Raw genomic sequence first — 13060 nt, 5'->3', positions numbered from 1 at the left:
TAACAAGAGAAAAATTTGTCCTATATATGTTCTGACAAATTAAAAGACCTAAGCTTTTCTAAGATGAACAGTAAAAGGTATCCAAAGCTCTTCAAAGATGAAAGTTTTAAAAAGGCAAGTATGAGGCATGATCTTGAGGACATTTCATCATGTGGCTAGGAGTGAGCCAGGAAATTAGGCAGGGTAGGGAAGAGAGGTTTAGACAAAGGGAAGATGAAGGGGCCAATGAAAGAGATGGCACCCTGGACAACCATCTGAGATGGTTGCTACAGGCTGAAAAGTATTTCAATGGGAAAGGTTAAGAAATGGTTTGTATTTTCTCTGAATGCCAAGTGTGTTCACTGTTGATTAATGGTAAGATTACTTCCTTTCTGGTAGTAAACAACACCTCCACAACTGTCCAAAATTATTTATTTAACTAACACTTATACCTCTTACTTTGTGCAAGGCATTGTGCTAGGCAAACTGCAAATATCATATTAATTCATTTAATCCACACAATTACTCTATGAAGTATTATTATTACCCCCACTGTATAAACAAGGAAGCTTAGATGAAGACATATTAAATACAAATGTTGTACATTGTTAAGAAAATACATTAATATTATTTCTAATCTTTTTTTAGGAGTTTGGGATTAATACATACACAGTACTATATATAAAATAGGTAAACAACAAGGATCTAATGTATACCACAGGGAACTCTATACTCAATGTCCTGTAATAACATATAATGGAAAATATCTGAAAAAGAATATATATATTTTTAAAAGATAAAATTCTAATGTTTATAATATGCTTGAGAGGTAGGTCTTATTATCTCCACTTAAAAAATGAAAAGAAAAAAACACCTTTGATTTAGAGAATTAAATAACATTTCCAACTACATGGACTTATACTTCTGCTTATAAGGGAGTAACAGGGTCAAGAATTACCCTCTCACTGTAAACAACTAGAAAACAAGACAGAATACAGGCAACAACGATTTTTAGTCACTGGATAATAGGCAGTGGAAGACTGTGATCCCTGAGAGATGGGAAACAAATGAGGCTTTCTGCTTGGAGGCAATTTCTAGACTAGGCTGCCGGAAGAAGAAACCTCCCTGGACAATCTGAGTTAAAGAAAGAGAGATCAGAGTTTGTAGAGCCGACACAGCTAGAATTTGCAGGGAAGAGTACCCAAAAGGGTGGAACTATCTAGAATTTCAGAGATGTACTCTTGAGCCTTTGGTGGATACTAATGTGTGTACATGTTAGGTGAAATCCTACAAGGCACAACAAGTATAATCTTCAGAAGAAGAAAGTAAGTATCATGGACTTTTAGGCTAAAGAGCACAGAGCTGATGAACACTGAATTCCATGAACACTGAATTCATTGACTCATTTGTAAATTTGGGAAAGAAAGGCCCAATACATAGCAATATATAGCAATCATTCAGGTTCCCATCAGGCACATGGGAGAATACATAGGGCATTCCATAAAGAGCCCTTAAAGAGCCACTCTTAAATGTGGAACTAAATTAGTCCTAAAGTAAAGACTGCTCTAGACCTGTCAAAAGTGCTTAAGAACAAGACTGGAAAAAACCAAACTAATCCACAATCAATATGACTGCCAAAAATATATATATATATATGACTGCCTGGCAGAGCAAAATACAAAACTCTTAAAAGAAATACATCAAAATCCAGCACAATGAAACATAAAATCACAATGTCTGGCATTCAATTAAAAACTACTGTACATATGAGGAAATAGGAAAATGTGACCCATACTTAGGAGAATAATGAGTTAATGAATCAGATTGAGAAATAATGGAACTAGCAAAGATATTAACATTATGCTCCATATGCTTAAGGACATAGAGGAAAACAAACATAAACACAATGAGAAGAGAAGTGGAAAACAAAATAAACAAATAAGCCAAAGAGAAAGTCAAGATTTGAAAAATACACTATCTGAATATGTCACTATGGGATTCACAACCAAACAACAAAGACACAACAGAGACGGTCAGGTCATAAATAGAACTCAAAGTCACTTCCACATGACTCCAAGGTATTATGATTTTCTCATGGTGCTTCTCATTTTATAGTGCCCTATAAAAAGCCACAGATAACAACAAAGGCAGAAATATCATTCATGCAGAGGGATTGTGATTAGAGGGACAAATGTAAAGTTCGCATAATGAAGAAAAGAATTTTAGAAACAAGACAGACATAGGCTCAAATTCTAGCTCTGTTATTGAGCTAGGTGAAATCAAATCCATGAACACTGAATTCACTGACTCATTTGTAAATTTGGGAAAGAAAGGACCAATACACGGCAATATATAGCAACAATTAAGATAAAGTGAGAGGATACTTATCACTCCACTTGGCACATAGGCATATAACTTTTTCAATAGCTGGTAGGGGAGAACGCTGAAATTCTTACATGGGCTCAAGAAACTAAATATCAATGACTAGAAGGCCTGCATCAGGCTCAGGAAAAGCTATAGGATGTGTGTGCACGTATGTGTCTATCTGTGTGTGTGGAAGGGGGTGGTCCTGGATGCCAAGGATTCTGCACCAGGCTTCTAGCCACTTTTAAAGCTAGTGGGCCAGATGATGTGCGTGAACATATTTCTCCCAGAATAGCATACAAAGCCTTAATGGATATTACTCTTTTGACCTAAAAAAAAGTTTACAGGAATTCTAGATGGAAATCATCATTGAAAAGGATCTGCCAAAATACATATTTTAGGAAATGTGCCAGTCAACTTCACATTGTAATGAATGTTCTCATTTTCCCTTGGAACAAAATGACGTATTTCAGAGTCTGTTTTACCCTCAGATAGTACTGGCTCTGGAACCCAGCATACTAGATGTACAGTACTTAGAGAGTTAGTTAACCTTATTAAGTCTCCATTTTTGTAAAACTGGCATGCTAATAATAACCTTGTAGTTATAACGGTTAAATAAGGTAACATATATAAATTGCCTAGTATTAGTAATTTAATATTTATTTGTTTCTTGCCCTTCGGGAGTCCTTTTTTCCCTTCAATTCCTATTTATTTTATCTGATATTATGAAATCCTCCTCAGATGGAAATTGAACTAAGATTCCATACCACTGGCCTCTGATGTCAACTCTCTCAGTTTAGGCTTATCACTTCTTCCTTTCCTGAATCAACATTTGAGGGATTAAAAGAGACAAACACAAGAGAAGTCATTGTAACCTCACAGAGCTTTGTCACATTTGGGGTTCATTAATCTCTGAGTTTTGAGAAGAACTTGGTTGGCTTCACTTCTTGGTAGAGCAAAGACAAAAATAAACCAGGAGACTATAAAATATTAAAGAGCTGGAAACTTTGCCCTTTGCCTTCTTAACCTAGCCTACATTTTTCAAGGCTCTAAGCAACTATCAAGAGACAGAGTTGTCTAAAATCAATACTGCTACCTTGTATAACCACCAGAAAGCAGATATGAAGACCGGTGCCTGACCTGGCCCAGAGATTAATGAGTTTGCTGAAAAACATAGTCTGACTACCTAGTCACACATTTCTCCTGGCATAGGACTGGAAGGATGACTAGTACAGAGGCTGTGGCCTAACGTGGTGCCAGGAAATTCTCACATTGGTGAGAGTATTATCAAAAGCCCAGTGAGCCGGGAGGGTATCCAAGTGATCTACAGGCTGCCATGCCAAGAACCCAAGTTCACTTGAATTCCAGGTAAAAATATTCTTTGTGGGCTAAGATGTGTTGTCTCAAACAATGTGCTCTTCTAAATAAATGAACTAAAAATGAAGACAAAATACTGCTGCTTAAAAATCTTATTAAAGGTGTAGTAGTAGATTTGCAAAGTTCTTTATGAAGGCTGAAAATCTATGCCTGGAACACGGAGGGAGAAGCACTGAACAGATTTACTTAAATTCAATTTCAATTTTTCCAGGCTTAATAGATATTAACATTGGGTCCATTTATCTTCATGATTAACTTCCTGTAGGCACCTAAGTTTGACCCCATCTATCAGTGTCGAACTTCACTCCGACTAACCTAGGAAGTCAGGAAGCCTAATCTGTGCTGCCTTGGGTCATGTGTGAATGCAAGATGAGGAAGGTCATTCTAAAGATGTAAAACAGGGAGACTGATGCCCAGAGTGGGCCCTCTGGAAATTCAAGAGAAGATGGCTTAGAAATGGTAACACATACCCAACAGCAGGTAGCAACTGGGGCATGGGTGGAGCAAGCTGGAACAATGACAGTGTCTTTGATAAGCATCCTTTGTGGTGGCAGTTCTCCTCTTTGGGGCAGAAATAAAGGTTTTGTAAAAAGTCCTTAGATGCAGAAACAAATGTCCTCTTTGTCACTGTGACTGGGTAGCGAATACAGTCAGGTCATATAATGAAACCATTCACTAGCTTTGGGAATATAAATGGAGCTTCTTCCTACTCATCTCACCTATCCTGAAGGTCAGAACAAGATTAAGATCACCCTGAAATGAACTGACTCCCCTGCTGGTGGTGTACTGATACTTTCAAGAAGGTTTAGTTACATCAGTTTCTGAGGACCTCAGAATTGTTTTTCTTTATCCATCAGTATGCATAATATTTACATACAAGGCAGAAAATAGCATTTTAAAAGAAAACACCTTGTATCACAGAAGGGGGAAAATGGACACTATGAAATGTTGCCAGTCAGCTGTTATTTGGGATTGAGTGTTGAATACAAAGTATTGTACTACTACAAGACTTTAAGGTTATTTGTGAGAATTTCAGAGATCAAGGAGACCCATCATTTTATATTCATCACATGGACCTTTAAAAAGATGTATAATTTTGCATCACAGCTCATGGCCACATTCTTTGTACTTTCACGTTACCATCCAAAACAGTTTAAGGACAGTGCTTTATTTTAAAGGAGGGTATGAGCCTAAACATTATAGTGCTTCATTTTAGATTTTAGTAAAATTGAACTTTTACATCCCTAATTCATGTCTATTCAGCCATAATTAGCAAATCACACTATTAGTAATCACACTAATCACACTGATGTGAAAAGAAAAAGTACAGATATGTATGGTGGGAGAGGAGTGAGGTAGGAAACCAAGGGCATTAAGATGGGCAATAGGTACAAAGCAGTTTGTAATTTATTGAGATCAGTACAGGCACAACCACTTTTCTAAACAAGAAAAGCAGTCATTCTGAAAGTCTAAAAATTTTAAATTAGCCTTCATATTAGGCTGATTTATTATTTTTTAAATTATCAAGAGGTAAATAACTAAGACCACTGGTTCTCGGATGGAATGGAACCAAGATTTTGCAAGTTGAAGCTGGATGATCTACTGCTAAACTCAAATAACGGCAAGCATTTCCCAATGCATATAGAGTAAGTTAATGGACAGAGCTTTCTAAATTGTAAGCATTTTCCTCGTAATTTGGTCTTAAACCATTAATGTGGGCAATGATTTATCTTGACTTCTCAAGGTAGCTTCTGATTTGTCCATAATATATAATTAAGGTTGCCATAGCAATAATTCATGGTGTTCTTTTAATAACACCATGACTCCTACATGTTCTTTCCCTTTAAAGACATCAGAAAACAATAGACTAAGACCACTGATCTATTGGCAGGTAAGTAAATTTAAGCTTAAATAAATAAAGAGAAAGGAGCCTGGGCATCCTTCTGTGACTCAGACAAAAATGAGGACACTGGCTGTGGTCTGTGAAAAAGAAGGGCACTGCACATAAGGCAACATCGATATCTCTGGCAGTCTTTTCAAAGGATGAAGTTTCAGCAAGTGCTACACAGTTAATTTTGAGACTTTCCGGAAGGCAGTGCTGTCATTAATTACTCTTTATATTCCTCTTAAAGGGAACTTGATTTTTAAGTACTTGTTACTCCTTTAAAACCTGGACAGTAAGGGTTTGAAATAACCATAAAATTTATTTATTTAAACAATGAAAACTGTCAGTCATCTTAACAAATATTTACTGAGTGCCTATCAATAATAACAGTGAAATCTAGATACTCCTCATTTGATTCCTTAGAGATTGGTTTTGATTTCTACATCACTGTTTTTCTAAATTATCACTCCTCTTGGCCTTCCCGAGAGAAAGAGTAAGTTGTTAGCATTTAGATTCTCTTGTAATTTTGCCATCTTTTAAGAGGAACTAGAGAATAAACCCTCATACTAAAACACATTAACAAGGAATTACAAATATTAGCTAAAGGCAAGAGAAATACCATAGAAGACTTTGCATATCAGCACATTGCTTGATTACTATTTAAAAAAACTCAGTCCATTAATGTTTTAAAAAATTAAAGGAATGCCTAACTCTGATTCTGGCTACAACCATAAAAGGATGTTTTCAGTACATCAAGAAATGTATAGATGAGATTAAAGAAGAAACGGGCTATTTATGCTATAGGCATGTCACTGAGATACTCGGTATTATATAACTTCAGAATTAAATCAAGGTTGAAAGGTTTTGGAAATTTCACAAGATATTACACTTGATTTCTTTAATCTAGAAAGGCCTTCTTTTTTCTCATGATTTCTCTAACTCATTCACTCAGCCAATCACTGAACATTAAATTCATTTTTTAGTTAAGTGTTAAAAGAACTGGTCTAAAGTAGAACATGAAGAGACCCAGTCTCACACGTACTCCAGTGTTTATCTAAAATTCTTGAAAGCAGTGATAAAGGATGCTAAAAGGGAAGGCAAACACCAAAACTTGGGAATTTATGTGGGCTATATTATGAAAAGATGAGGAAGAGGAGAGACAAGAAATCTCTAAGGTTTAGGACTTTCTGAAATATCAGCATACTTAAATCTTGCAAGTGTATGAGAAAGTCCTATAAATGAATGGTTCAAAGGACAAAGTTCATTATGATATAGAGGAGAAACAGAAGAAAGGAAAACCAAAAATTGGGGTTATGATGTTTTATAATCAAAATTATTTTAGTGTTTCTGGAAGTATGATTAGGATATACGATAGTAGGAAAATAATTCTAAACTTTTAAGCATATGTAAATATATTAATGATATTCAGTGATGGCACCTGGTGAGTATAAGCAGATACTCCTTACACCCCTTAAGAATAGAGCCCTGCCCACAATTTCTATGACCTAGGTAGCCACGTTTGTTTGTTTAGAGGTGACTGGGCCAGAGGTGGTACATGACCCAAGGACTGTCTCTGCCAGAACCCTATGACATGGTCTGGTACAAAAGGAGAACTGAGCCCGTCAGCTTCTCACTCCTGGGAATCAGAACTGGGACACATGGAGAGTCTGTTACAATTAACAGTGGGAAGTGAAGCTGAAAGGTTGTGATGCAGACAGTCCATAAAAGCAGGTGGTGGCACTCATATAAGAGCCCCTCCTAAGCCAAAGCTATGAGAAAGAGAAAAATGAGTAAGAATAGAAAAGTGTACTGAAAAAGAAAATGGAGTACTCTCAGAGGGAGCAGGGGAGCAGTGAGCAATAGATATATAGGAAATGATGGGTGGAGAAAAGAGTATTCCGTTATAGCTGCTTTGATTCTTGACATCTTCTAGTTCCAGTCATGAATTCTTACACTGGACCCCTCCTGTTTGAGGTAACTGGATCCTTGAAATCATTAGAGTTTAACCACAGCAGTAGCTTATATAATAAAGCACTACTGGAATGCCTGAGCAAGGAAATGAGCTCTCACTGAGCAAAGGGACCGCAGCAACTGCAGCGTTTTGTGTGTGTTTTATGAATTAATAAAAGCTGATCCGTTGCAAGTACTTTGTACATTATACAACAATTGATAACCATCATGACAGAGATTCATCAAATGTATTATATGCATAAGGTTTTGCACTAGGTACCATGAAGAAGTAAGAAGACATGCACTCTCCCCTCACAAAGCACTCTTAGGAGGATCTAACCAAACTTAAAACACCTCTTCATTGGAATGAGATTACTTCACCATTTCCTGTCTAAATTAGGTTCCCTTGTTATGTTTCCATATGCAAAAAGTACTTCCCTATCATAATCAAACTTGCAATGGCTTATCTCTTTCCTTAATACTCCAAGCCATGGGACAGGACTGACTATGTATCTGGTACATGGTGTGTGCTTAATAAATACTAAATGGTGAATAAATAACTGAAAAAATCGAGGCCATGACACAGAAAGTTGGGTAGAAGACTTCTGTAATTCTCAAAAAAACTGATAGAGCTTTTATATTCAGTGAAGGTAGTGATGCAGAGTCATTAAATTTAGGGTAAGTATTCATCTACAGACTCTAATCATTTTAATTTTAAAAGGTTAAAGGGTTTTCCAGAAATACTCACAGACACAGAAAACAAATTTGGCTACCAAAGGGGATAGTGGGGGGTGGGTGAGAGATCAATGAGGAGTTTGGGATTATCAGATACACACCACTATATATAAAATAGATAAACAACAAGGACCTACTGTATAGCACAGGAAACTGTATTCAATATCTTATAATAACCTATAATGGAAAAGAATCTGAAAAAGAATAGAGATATATGTATATGAAACTGATATATATACATATATATGTATATATACACACACATATAACTGAATCACTTTGCTGTACACCTGAAACTAATACAACATTGTAAATTAACTATACTTCAATTTAAAAAATGGTTTAAAAAAAGGTGGGTTTTCCCCTAATTTTTCAGTTTGTGGCCTTGTCACCAGTTACATTTTTACCTTTGTTTTTACCTCTTTTTCATTCTCAAGTGCTGATTCTTCTAAGATTAGACCTTGATCTTCCCAAATAACCTCCTCTCTCCTCCCTCTTTCCCCACAATCCAGCGATGGAGTCAACCTATTTTTTATGACCAGTCTCTAAAGTCCAGTATATGGGTCCCTTACACAGTTTTAGAAATCAGGAAAGATTTGCAAGTGAAAAGGCAGATGAGAAAACATGGGCAGATACCATTATTGGTTACAGAAATTTTGAGTGCTCTTCTAGAAATTCTTTTAACAGCCAGGTAATTAATTCAGAATCAGCAAGTCAAGTCACTCATTTTTCAGCAAAGTTACACAATTAGATAGAACATATTTCCAAAATATGCAAACTATGAAGGTGGCCTGCTTCCCAGTAACTACATCATCGTCCTGTAATGCCATCCCGGTTCTGTTTCCTCATACATGCTTGATGATCTCCTCAGTACACATCTTTTTGGACTTCTAGATTTTTAATTCCAAACTTAGCAAATTATCTTTGCTGACATTTTCTAATTTGCAGTTCTCATGGCATTACATAGGCATTGTAAGGCAAATCTCTCAGTGCTATTTTCTGATCTGAGACTCTGAAAGCTCTCTAGGCTATTAGAAAGGGCATCTGGCTTTATTGCATATACGCAGGTGATGTGCCTGCTCTGTCAATGGAAACTGCCACTTTTGGGCACTGAGGACCCTCTTATCTCCAAAAACAGAACACACACCTAGCCTCAAATACTTGCTCAACTGGCAAATCAACTTAAATGGACTTTCTTATCATTTACCAACTGGGCTTTGCTTTCAAAGACATAAGATATATTATCTTTACATCAGGGAAGTATTAGTAGTTTCTGACAGCAACTAAGTATATGACCATATATGCAATGCACAGGCAAAGTCCATTAACACTCAAAACTAAAATTTTCTTCGTTTATGAATAATACATGAACTTCTCTGTTTGGACTATCCATTGAAGAGACTTTAGGAAACATCTCACCAGATCCATAAAGCTCTCACCTGTTGCTCCCAGAGCAGGCTCTTGCTCACCCAAACTCCCGTTTCCCACTACCTGTGCAGCAATTCCACAACATTTGTCATATGCACTTACCATAAATGTAACATTTTATTTAATTAACTTTTAAAACAAATTTACTTTCAAAAGGAAACTCTGTGTAGTTTTTCTAATATACATTAAATAAACATGTAAAATATTTATATGGGAATAAAAACATCATCTAAGTTTCAGTGAAACTAAAAGTAGTACTTTGGCTTGTTTCGTCACACGTGTGGATGGAACAGGAAATTCATTGTAGTGGATGCTCTAAGCTTCTCACTTTTTTGCCTCCGCATTCCCAGATGAGCAGAACTGAAAGAAGATGGGCCTAACATACAATCCTCTGTAGTCAGTTTAGCTGCTACAGGTATACTGATAAATAATGAGAACCCTACGAATTAAAACTTTATAGCCAGCTTTAGAATAACATGTTTCATTTTTGTTAAAATTTCAATCACTTCAAAGGCAAACTTTTGTAGGGATAAAGGGAGAAAGGGTGGGTTGGAAAGAATTTATAAACAGTATCTTAGGACTTCATATAACTTCTTACCATTTTTGACGCAGTTTCATAATTTGAACCTCATAATAAGCCAATGAGATAGAGAAAGGTATATGGTTCACAGAATTATCATTATTTTAAGTCCTATAAGCTATTTCTAGGCTTAAAATAGGATAAGAGAAGCTGGACCTTTCTTCAAGATAAAACTAACTAAAATATCACCTTCCTTCTCTTTTGACTGGAGTTAGTTAGGAAATAAGTGATTGAGGCTAAATGAGAACAAAGTTCTGCCTTTTACCCGGGAGTCATAATTTTTAAATAATTTTAAAATTAGACAATAACAACATAAAGCAACAAAACACTGAAAGAAGTTTAAATTACTACTGAAAATGTCCAACTATTTTCTTTCTGTAGATTGCCTTCCAGTTTGCCTACATGCTTAATTTTCACAGCTGTGTTTTCCTATTTTCTAATATATCATATAGTCTCTCCTACTATTACCCCCAATTTACAAATAAGGTAACAGATTAAATGATCTGTCCGAATTCATGTACACAGTTAGAAAATGACAGGACTCGGACTAGAACGTAGGTCTTTTTGCATTTCATTCTGAAGCTCTTTCTATTACCCCATACTGTCTCAGAGAGGAAAAGATGTCCCAATTAAAAAAAAAATCCACAAAAGTCTAAACTTAAGAAATAGATCAATTAAGATGTAACCCTTTAGTTTATAGAAAGATTTATCACTGTAGGAGTCCTATAAATGTTGAAAATTCCCCTTCTGCACAATCAGACTTAGTCTCTTGCCTTGAGGAGCTCATATATCATTTGCAATTTAACAGAAATCTTACAGAAGAATGTATATTTAGAGGTAAAGGATTTTGGTCAATATCAAGTCAATCAGAAAAGAAAAGAAAACATCTTGGAAACTGTAATGTGAACCAGTGGAGAAAAGATAATTGAAGTTAAAAACAACTCCGCAGAAGCACATCAGCAGCCCATGGTGCTCCTGTGTGTAGTTATATAGCCTGTTTATATAAGAAACCTCAGAATATGAAGCACAATTACAAAACACTGTTCCAGTTTTCCATAAGCACAGATGCAGTGGGAAAGCAGGCTGCTTTCAAAACCATGCCCAAGTTCCATATTGGGAATTGTATATGATTTTTAAAAATCTGCCCTGTGACTTAGGATATAAGACAAGTGTTCTCAAAGTGCATTGTCAAACTGCATCAAAATAAGGTGCTTGTTAAAAATGAAGATTCCTGAGTCTCAATCAAGACTTATTAAATCAGAATGTCTAGGGGATGGTTTCGGATCTTCATTTTTAACAAGCTCTCCAGTTGACTGATAATGCAACACTAAAGTTTAAAAACCACTGACTTAGAGGAGTTATTGGATACTTTAGAATACTAATTTCTTAGCCTCTCATTTTGATGTTTCTATATGCCAAGTTTTGTTTTTGCCCCCATGATCACTTAAAATAAAAAAGAAGGTTCAGGTGTTTAGCAAATTACTGTAAAACGCATTAAGATGTGGAGGATTGATTGAAGTGACCTCAGGGTTCATTTCCATTATGGATCCAGCCATCAGTGGTACTGAGGTCAAGGGGTAGTGGATATCTCTCTCAATGGATGTAGATGAGGATAAAATGGAAGTCTGAAAAAGGCAGAAGCAGCCCAAACAAACTCACGAAACAAGTTTTTAGAACAAAGTTATAGGTTAAAAAAGTATTAAATAACAGCAGTTCCTAGAATAGACTGAATGTCCCAGCCTATTGACTCTGCACAGATTTTCTTTACTAGCAAGATAAAGAATGAATAAGGTGATGTGGATCTCTGTTTTTAGCTACAGCTATTGTGTGGGTTCTTAAAAGTTTTCATGGGCAATATCAGCTTACATAATGACCCTTCAGGGCTGGTGTTCTATGCATTTATTTCTGGCTGATAACTTCAAGAATTCAAAGAATAAAACAAGGTGATGAATACACAAACCATCAAGATTGAGATGATAAATCTGTAGAACTTCAGATTAGGAAAGCAGCATAATATTGCTTAAGGTACTTACCATACTGAATTTTAAATGATGTCTCTAAACTAATCATCCTCAGGTATCAACGGAACTTTTATAAGACTTGTAGACTAAAACTGCCATACTTTGTGCTATGTATTTTTGTTAAATTCACAGTTCAGATTAATAATACTCTGAGGCAAGACAAAAATGTATAATACACAGTTTCTGGATGTTATAATACCATGAGCAACAATAAATGGGTCATGGGCTTTCCTGGTGGCGCAGTGGTTAAGAATCCACCTGCCAGTGCAGGGGACACAGGCTCAAGCCCTGGTCCCGGAAGACCCCACAAGCCACAGAGCAACTAAGTCCGTGCGCCACAACTACCAAGCCTGTGCTCTAGAGCCCGCGAGCCACAACTACTGAGCCCACGTACCACAACTACTGAAGCCAGCGTGCCTAGAGCCCATGCTCCACAACAAGAGAAGCCATTGCAACAAAAAGGCCACACACCACAAAGAAGAGTAGCCCCCGCTCGCCACAACTAGAGAAAGCCCACGCACAGCAATGAAGACCCAACGCAGCCAAAAATAAATAAATTTATAAAAAAATAAGTAAGTCATGAGTAGTGACTGTTATTTCTTGGAAAAGCATCAAAATTAAAATTAATTTAGTTTATTAAAAGCAAAACGTTTCACTAAAACTTCAATGCTTAAAAAACATGATCAGCAAACAGTATTTGTTAACTATTTTGATTCTGTAAAGTGAATCTGTAAAAGTTGC

The sequence above is a fragment of the Stenella coeruleoalba genome (assembly GCF_951394435.1).
Source record: "Stenella coeruleoalba genome assembly, chromosome: 7".
NCBI classification, from domain to species: domain Eukaryota; kingdom Metazoa; phylum Chordata; class Mammalia; order Artiodactyla; family Delphinidae; genus Stenella; species Stenella coeruleoalba.
This window is presented reverse-complemented; position numbering follows the sequence as displayed.